Source organism: Camelus ferus, chromosome 5 (genome assembly GCF_009834535.1).
Source record: "Camelus ferus isolate YT-003-E chromosome 5, BCGSAC_Cfer_1.0, whole genome shotgun sequence".
NCBI classification, from domain to species: Eukaryota; Metazoa; Chordata; class Mammalia; order Artiodactyla; family Camelidae; genus Camelus; species Camelus ferus.
Window position 1 is genome coordinate 4,358,454 of NC_045700.1, and position 10,063 is coordinate 4,368,516.

Below are 10,063 nucleotides of genomic sequence, written 5' to 3' on the forward strand. Positions count from 1 at the left end.
ATGAGTGTGGCTTTAAGCCCCTAAGTTGTGGCAGTTTCTAGTGCACACTAGATCATTGGAACAAGTGGTGTTCTTTAAGCACGTGACACAGAGGTGGTACTTCCCCACTCCCATCCTTGGGTGGCAGGGCTGTGTGCACAGAGCCTGACTTGTTTCCCGCTTGGCTCCAGCTTGTGACCAGTTGGCCTGGGGAGGGGGAGGCAGGGGCAGGGAGCAGGGCCAGGACAACAGCCCTCCTGGGCCCACCTGGCTACTGAACCATGGTCCTGAGCCCTGATGTGAGAAGCCACAGATGTCAGACAGTTGCTTGTTTGCCAGGAGACTGCGAGAAAAAGGAAAACCTCAAAGAAAGGAAAATTGCCAGAGGAAAGGACTCTGGGCCTGGAGACTGAGCCCCTCAGGGGGGCCCCAATGCCTTGGATCTCTGGGCAGGGTCCCTCCTTCCAGATAGCAACAGTGGTTGCCAACAAGGAGCTCCCACTGCCAGGCAACACTGCACAAGCACCAATGGGAGACCTACCCTCTCAGCCCCCAAAGACAGGGGTTCTTATGTCCACTTTATAAGGTTGAAGGGGCCATGGGCCTTCTTCTTTTGTGCAGCACAGCAAGGGAGTGAAACACACAGGCACTGATATGAAAGCCCTCTCTACCGCTTACTGCACTGCCCCAAACCTCATTGCTAAGACAGGGACAAAAACACTAAGCTTTAGGCCCAATGTGAGGATGACACGTTGTGATTTAGGAAAAGTTCCAGACAGCGTGGCTCTGGGTAAATGCTGGTCCTCTCAGACAAAATCCCTCAGCACTTCCAGGTAGGATTTCACAGTTTAGAGAGAAGCAAACTGTTCCATGCATTGTTTTGATTTTGTTTCGAATCCAATAACACCTCAAGGGATTAGGATTTGTAAAACTCGGGTGGCTTTAAAGCCATCCTGACCCCCTGGCCCGTGAACCTGGCAGAGACCACTGCAGAACTCAGGCTGCCAGGGCTTGCAGAAGGGGAGAGTCAGCAGGATTCCAGACTCAGAGGGAGCTGGTGTTGCACTCCTGGCCCTATCAGTTATTAACTCCGAGACTAGGGCAACTCCCTGCACCTCTCTGGGCCTCAGTTTCCCTACCTGTCAAGTGATGCTAAGATAAGCAGGTGGGAATCATCCTTATCACGGTCATCATCCCTCTTCTGCAAAAAGGACCCACCAGGCTTCGGAGATGCAGGGAGCGATGTCCAGGGCCCCAACAGAAGCAAAGTCATTGGCAGCTGCTGTCTCTCTTAGCTCCAGAAACGGCCACCCTGCAGGCCTGATTCAGCAGGGAGCCAATGAGGGGATAGAGGTACATACTTCCATGCGTGCTAGAGATGCCTTTCTCGGGAGCACAGGATTTCCAGAGGGTACTGCAAGCCGCTCTCGTGTGTGTCAACTGAAAGGGCCAGGGGGTAGTCACAGCAGTGAGACTGGGCAGCCAGGGGGAGTGTCTGCTGGAGGCGATGCTGGGACTGCAGCCCCTTTAACACAGGTCACACTCAGGACCGCTGCCTACTCTCCCTGAGGACAAAACTCTTCCAGGTGGAAAGAGGCCAGGTGGTCCTAGGAACCAGCTGGTTCACTGAGGCCTAGGGGGCTGGCAGGAACTGGGAGAGAAAGACCGAAACAGGGCAGGGCTGGATTGGATCCTTGTCCTCTAAGAGAGAGGCCCCTGTTCAACTCCCAGCCATCTGGGAGCAAGCAAAAAGGGACATGTCATTTATAAAACAAGCTGCATTCTGTAGGGACGGTGATGAGTTGAGGATGGAGGAAGCCAAGGAGCTGGTGGTTCTGTGTGATGGAGTTAGTGGAGGGGGCTGGGGAAGGTGGACGCTGATGGGAAGAGGGAGAGCAGGAGATGGCCAGATTCTGCAAGGCAATGTGACAATGGGAGAAGCTCCTGTGATTTGAGATGGACTGGGACCACCAAAGGTGGTGAGGAACAGAAGTGACCAGTAAGGACCTTTAGGTAATTCACTGAGTCTGACTCTTCATGTCAACCTTCCATGAGGTCTACTTCACTCCAAAACGTATTGGGGCAGTGGGTCCTCTGGGCACTCAGAGAGGGGCAGCTTTTCTTATCCAATGGTGTCATGCAGAGGAGGTCTATAATGCAGGAGACCCCATCAGAGGGAACCAAGGTAGAGTAAGACCCAGGGAAATCACGGAAGTCCTGGGGAGTCACCCTAGTTCATGGAGTTGAGAGGTTGAGGCAATTCTATGTGATCACAAGGTGGAGAGACCCCAGCTGACACCTGGGGGCTGGACACGCCATTGCATCATTCACTGTAGGGGGACATGGGTGATAGAGAAAGTGGATATTACCCTCAAACGGACATGTACTCACATTTTGAGATGGTCTTTTATGGGAATGAGAGAAGTTGAGGCCACACTAGGACATGATGGCCAAACCCCTGGCTAAAGGGCTTCTTATCAGTGATGATGTCATCTCTTCCCTGGAGGACACTGACACTGCCAGGAGGCCCCCACACCCAGGGAGAAGGAGCCCTGGGACTTTGGGGTGAAGTGGGTGGACATTGTCTCTCATCCTCATGACATCATATGGGGACATTGTATCTCCAATTTATAGATGCAGAAACAGGTTCAGAGACACTAAGGAATTCACCAGAGCTAGTATTGGCGCACAGGTCTATCAGATCCCAGAGCTCCTAGTCTTGCTCTGCTTACGGAGACCCTCCAGTGTCATAACCACCACCCCCACTTGTGCAATAATGATCCCCAACAGCACCACCACCAGCACTTCTACCAGCATTAGAACCAACCACCTCCACCACCGTGACCGTTACCACCAGCGCTACCACGATCACCGCTAGTGACGCCATCATCACTATCACCTCCACCACCACCAGCAACACAAACCAACGCACACCTCACCAGCACTAAAGCCGCCACCACCTGCCCCGACTCCAACACCGCTGCCCCTCCACCACGACAACCACCACCACCACCACCACCACCAATAACACAAACAGCAGGAGCATTTCTAGCATCCAAAAGACCAAGACAAGCCTCAAACAGCCACACCACTGTGAAGGGTGGTGGCAAGGCTGAGGGAGCCTTAGAGAAACTGAAAGGTGAGAGAAGACGAGGCACTCAAGACAAAGAGATGAGAGTAAATTCTAGCCTCAGACTGACACCTCAGTGTCGGGAGTGTCCAAAGCCCATCCAAGTCCAACCAGAAGTCAGGCTGAGGGATGCAATTCCCTGTGACCCAGGTGGGGGTAGCCCTAGAGTTGCCTGTGGGACATCCTGGGCTTACTCGCTCCTCCAATCACTCCTACCAGCACTTTTAGCTCTCCTAGCCCCTCGCCCACCTCCCTCCCAGGCCTGAACCCACCCACCCCAGGCCCTGTGGAGCCCAGCTGGTTTTCAACCAAGTTGGTTGGGCCCCACACCTGCCTCATGTCACACCAAGACCCAGGCAGGGATTCCAGAGACCCAGGATCTTACCTGCATAGTTCTGCTCTGCACTGTGGGGGACAGTAATCACAAGGCAGGGAAGTGAGTGCAGCCCCACACACAGAGCCAGGAGATGCCTGAGGACAGGCTAGAAAGTAAGTTCCAGCGGGGAGAGTGAGCATGTCTCTAACCATCTAAAGACACCGAGGGGGAAGGTATAGCTCAGTGATAGAGGGCGGGCTTAGCATGCGAGAGGTCCTGGGTTCAACCCCTAGTACCTTCCACTAAAAAAAAAAAAAAAAAAAAAAAAAAAAACCCTCATTGAGCTACTGATGCTGCAGGAGAAGGAGGCTGTCCAAGAGACTTCCTCGGAGAGGAAACAGGTTCCTCTTTTTCCTTGACTGCTCCCTCAGGTATTAGCTCTGCAGGCTGAGGTGAGCCGCTGACACCCAAGGAGCCTCATTCAGCTTCTCCACCTGCAAAGCTGAGGGGACGCCCACCTGTGTGTGTGAACCGCACAGGAGGTCCAGCACCAGCGAGAGCTGCGGGATGAACGAATGAGGGAAAACACGCACAAGCCTGTCCTTGGGACAGGCTGTCCCTGCTCGAGTGGCCCGGGGCACTGTCCCAGACCCTGGCCCTCTCTGCTCCCCCGCCCGCCTGCGGAGTCCACTGGACAGTCTGGAAGCCAGATTTATGTCTCCACCATCCCCCCTCCACCCCAGAGGATTCTCCTGAATGTGGGAGTTTCTGCTCACTTCCGCCAGACATGGCCTTAAATTTATGCCGCCAGACTTCATTAGGGCCCAGGTTTGCCAGAACCATTAAGGATCTGGGGAGAAGGCGAGGGTGCTTTGGAAATGGAGTGTGAAATAAGGTAAAGAAAAGTTTAATGGGGCCAGAATCAAGTCAGCAAAGCACCTGATTAATAGTTCTCTTATTCCTTGTCACATTGCGGGCTAAACGCCTCCTGGCTCCAATGTCTCCACGTTGCTGCCTGCAGCCCAGTGACTCCTCTCCCACAGTGGGGACCCTGTTCGCAGATGGATGCTAGTTCTGGGGTGCTCTCGTGGGTGCTTCTCCTTTGATCTGGCGCCTCACTGGGAAGGTGAGGGCGATGAGCTCCCACCTTGGTCTTCACCACAATGGGTCCAGGGTCCCACTGACCAGGCAGGACCTTGCCTGGTGGGATCTGGGGAGAAATGGAAAGAGCACGCCTCATCCCTCACCTGCCAACCTGGAGGGGAGGTTAAGGAAGGATGAGATCAGCTGTCAATCAGAAGGTGTCAGCTGAGGCGCCAGGATCCCGACGGAACCTGAGAAATAGGCAGTATGAAGAGATGCCTGGGTTTTCCTCCGGGAGACAGGTGTAGGGGGCCCAGCACACAATACATGTCTTCCGTCCCAAGGTGAGCGGGATAGTGGCCAGGTGTACTGCTGGAAGGACCACACCGCTGGCCCACCCAAGCAGCAGATGCTTTTTGAACCCTGATGTTTTTGGCCCGGCTGGGTTCAGATCCTCCCCAGCCCGGGGTTATCACAGCCATCCATCTCTACCTCCCAGCCCACCTCCTGCTGACGATGCTGGTGTGAGGGCTCTGTCCCCGAGTGTGAGAGTGGCAACCAGCTGAGGTCTGCAAACTGGGGAGGCTGGTGAGGGTGGGGGCCATCTTCCCTGAGCATGGCCACCTGCTGTTCTCAGTAAATAGAGGCTCAAACCTGCAGGGTGAGGATCAGACACGGCACCGCTCACGCTGGGTTCTGTCCACAGAGACAGCCAGCAGGGGTGACAAGTTGTCCTGCTGGCTCTAGGCTGCACAAATAAATAAGATATCACAAGAAGACTGAGTTTCCAAAAAGCAGACATGGAGCTGAGTCCTGGTTTATCACTTATCAGCCTGTGGATTCAGCCATTTAACTGAAGACTTTCATGACCTTCCAATGCCACACTGTACAGGTAAAGGAAGAGGTGGTGGGCCCTGTCATGGAATGATGGGCTGAGGGTCTCCTTAAAGACCCGGGTCCAAGAATGCTGCTCTTCTAACAACCCTTCACCATAGCAATAATCATAATATCGAACAGCTACCTATTGCTTCCAGTATCACGTGTGTTTTGAGTACCTTACCCTGTGAAATCAGTTCTGTTTTTGAGCCCACATTACAGATGTGGAAACTGAGGCACCGCTATGACCTGGGAGAGCTGGGCTTTGAACCCAGGCAGAATGGCCCAGAGCCCACGCTGGTACTTTAACTGACAACTGGCTGCCTGTAAGCATTGCAAGACTGGCTACTGAGCAGCATTGAGATGGGGCAGGTGTGGTGGGAGTGGGGATACCCAGGACAAATGTCTCTGAGGGCCCTGTCTGCCCAGTGGCTTTGGTCTGGTGCCTTTTAGCTCAAAGACTTTATGCAATACCCCTCTGCTGGAGGCAAGGGGCCTGTTGGTACCCGACAGCATCCCTGCCTCCTCAGCCCACAGCCCTGACAGTGACCCCTCACGTGCTAAAAGCTCTCCAGGAAGCACACGTCCATGTAAATATAGGAGAGACTTTAAGTTGCCACCAGCAGATCCACGTTCTTATCCTGGTCGGACTCCCTTGTTGGCTGTGTTGTCCTGGATGGGACGCCTCCAGGGTGGGAGCAGGGAGGGCTGAATCAGGGCCCTTTCGCACATCCTTCCTCCGTCTCACCTTCACTGCAGCCTTGTGACTCAGCTTCACACTCCTGCTCTCAGGTGAGGTCCAGGAAACGTAAGTGACACGCCTGTACTCACTTCCCCAGGGCAGGAGAAGCTAGGTTTGGAATTGGAAACTGGGACTCTGAAGCCCGGGCCCCCTTGGCCCCACAAAGCTGCGTTGGTATTGTGTTACCATTACTACCACATTGTGCTTATTAATTTTAACTTCCAGAATATTCTCACATTCACATCCCACTTGGCTCTGCCACTCACGCTGGGTCCCTTGCCCTCTCTGAGCCCCTGTTCTCTCGAGAGCAAGTCAATGAGGTCCGACCTCAACATCACTTCCTCTGTCACTGTAGGGTCAGTCACAGGCCAAGAGGGAGGCAGGCCAGCAATCACGATCTCGGTCTAAGGAAGGAAGAAGACCGAGTGTGGAGAGCTCACTTGACGGATGGAGCAACATGCTGTGGAGACCTACGAGGAACAGACAATAGCAGTAAAAATTAGGCAGCAACAATACAAATAGCAGCTGGAACCATAAGCATAAGGCCAAGCACTGTTCCAAGCACCTCACATGTTCTCTCATTTAATCCTCTCAGCATCTCTGTTTACAGGTACGGAAACCAAGGTCAGGACTCAAACCAGATCCCTAATCACGATGTGATGGTGTCTAGTTCATCATTGATTCATTCACCTCATCCCAGCTTTGAGGGCCTTGTACTCCAGGCACAGCACTGAGCCCTGTATCTTCCCCAAAGCAGATACAGACCGAGGTCTCGTGCAATAGGCGTGGTCCTTAAAATCCTGGCAACCCCTCCATCCAGGGCTAGCCTAAGAATGGGTGGAGATCCATGTTCTCCACCCCTTAGCTTTTACCAAGTCTCCAGCAGGACGTGTTAGTTAGCAAGGCTCAGTAAAGGACCCGCGTGACCTCATAACAAGATCTTGACTGACTGTGTCATTCTTTTTTTTAAACTCACAACCAGCCTTATTCTAATCTATACCCAAGACAGAGGGGAAATGGCACACTCTTAACGAAGAAGATGGGGACGAAGTAGCTTACTAAATTTTCAGGCTGGCATTTAAACTTACTCATGTGATTCAAGCTCATTTACTTCTCTCGCAGTTGGGTGACAAGAACATATATTTCCCTGGAAGAGTAGCACACCAAAGCCACCGTAAATAAGGGCCGAAAAAATCGCTCTTTTATCTACGTGATGATTTATGAGATTCCCCGTTTTCTCCAGCTGACTGAATCCAAGAGTCTGGACAGGGCTAGCCACGTGGACACTCCAGACTCTAACTGTATGATGTGAATTCCAAAATTCGTGCCTCTGAAATCCAGCCCTGTGAACCCATCTATCCTCTGGGCTTCTTCAAGTGGCTGGGTCCCAGCACCACATTCAACATGATGACAATGGAGGCATCATTTCTCTCTGCTTAAGCCTCTTGCTCCAGCTGGATCTGCATTCTTAGACAATGGTCCCCTGAGGCCCCACACAGAGGAGTCACCTGAGACATCCTCTTCTGCATGCTTGTCCTCATCCTGTCAGTCATGGGACCCTTAAATTACACTTGCCCCGACTCCCTCTAATGCATCCTTCTTCCAGCCCAGGACCAGAGTCTCTCCAACATCCTCCTCGCTGATCTTGCTTCCAGACTGGCCCCCTATGATTGTTTCTATTGTGTCCACGTTGATTTTTTTTAAATCGCAATCTGATTATAAAGGTCAAGTTTCTCTAACCTCTTCTTCAGCCTCAAATGTCCCCATGTTCTCCACTGGCATTTGTCCATGGCCCCCTAAACTCCTCCCTCTTTCTTCTGTGCTGTGCAGGGACTGCTCCCTCTTTGTTGAACAAACTTTCTCCACTTTCTTTGCCTAATGATACCTTGCTATGAACCGTGCGTTTCTGTCCCCTCAAAAGTCATATGTTGAAATACTAATCTCCTAGGAGGTGGGGCATCTGGGAGGCAGTTTGGTTTAGATGAGGTCCTGAGGGTGAAGCCCCGTGATGGGATTGGTGCCCTTATAAGAAGAGAAAGAGACAAGAGCTTGCTGTCTCTGACCTGTGAAGACACAACAAGAAGACTGCAAACCAAGAAGAGAACCTGACCAGACACAGAATCTGCTGGCACCCTGATCTCAGATTTCCAAGTGTTTAGAACTGGGAGAAATAAATTTCTGTTGTTTAAGCCACCCAGCCTATCATATCTTGTTACAGCAGCCCAAATTGACTAAGACATACCCATTTAACCTTCAAGACTTAGTACAGGCATCGCCTCTTGCTGGAAGACTTTCAAGACTCCCACGCAGGGTTGGTTAGGCACGTCTGCAATGCCTGTACCATAGCACACATCACATGGTAATGTTAATGTCTGTCTGCTTGATTCTCTGCCACCTGAGCTGTGGATTTCCTTAGGGAAGATGTCACTTCTTTCCCTTTTTTTGTAGCCTTAAATGTTCACACTATGATTGATCAATGGTAGAACTCAATACCTGCTTACCAAATGAATCCATCGATGGATGGATGAGGGAGTGCCCACCCCCCCACACACACTCCTCCTTCTGTTCCAGAGATCAACTCTAGGTGACAATATGAATAGACTGAAGTCCCCTGTCATCTTGGTTTGCTCCTGATTATCCCATGACATGGAAAGCGGTATAGTTCTACAACATGGTACAGTGGTTTTCAGACTTTCATTCATCAACCTAGGAAATACATTTTAAATCACAGTTCAAAACACACATGCATACATGCACAACAAAGTAAACAAAAGGATGTCCAAGAAGCTTAATGAACCCTGAGGATGAAGACAAAAGAATACCTACATATATCAGAGGCAAACTATGAAAACCAGGAATTAGGAGAGAATCTTAAAAAGCCACAAAGGAAAATAAAAGCCACATTACAAACAGGTGAATAGTGACATGAGTGACAACTGCCTCCTTTCCGGAAACAATGGAAACATAAAAAATGGAATGACATTTGAATAAAGCTGAAAAAAACTTTCAGCCAGTGTTTTATGTTCTTTAAAATTATCCTTCAAAATTAAGATAATTTTTTTTTCATTTCAGATAAACAAAAGTTGGGAGACTACATTGTTATCACAGAAATAATGTAATTCTTTAGTATTTAGTTTTTAGAAATACTAATACTCTTCAGGCTGAAGGGAAAACAGAAGGAAACTTGCATCTATAGGAAGGAATAAAGCACACCAGAAACAATGAATATGTAGGTAACTCTAAAAGACTTCAGTTTTGTTTTTTCTCTTCTTTCTTTAAAATATTTATGACTATTTAAATAAAAACAAATATTTTGTTGTGAAGTTTATAACCTGTAGAAATAAAATACATGACAAAACTAGCACAAAACATAGGGTAAGTAGAAATATATCATGGTGAATTTCCCACATTTTGGAAATAATGCTGTGGTAAGTTAAGTAGACTGTGATAAATTAAAGATGCATGTTATAATCTCTAGGTTAACCACCAAAAAAAAAAAAAAAAAAAAAAAAACAGGGATATAGCAGAAATTCCAAAAGAGGAAACAAAGTGGAATAATAAAATTATCTCCAGTTAATCTTTAAAATGTCAGGAAAAAGGGAATCGGGTGTGAGGAAGAAAAAAACGAAAAACAAATAGAAAAATGACAGACTAAAACTTAACCACACCAAAGACTGCATTAATCTTAAATGGCTAAACACTCCAATGAGATGGCAGAGATTGGACTGTAATAATAATATCAATACTCAGCCACATCCTGTCTACGGAAGGTGTAGTTTATCTTAAAGAAACAGGTTAAAGTAAGTGATGGAAAAATAGACTGTAAAAACAGGAAGCATAAAGAAAACCGGTAAAGCTATATTAGAATCATGGAAACTAGACCTCAAGACAAGTATCACTGCCAAGATAAATAGTGACTTTTCATAAGGTCATTAAG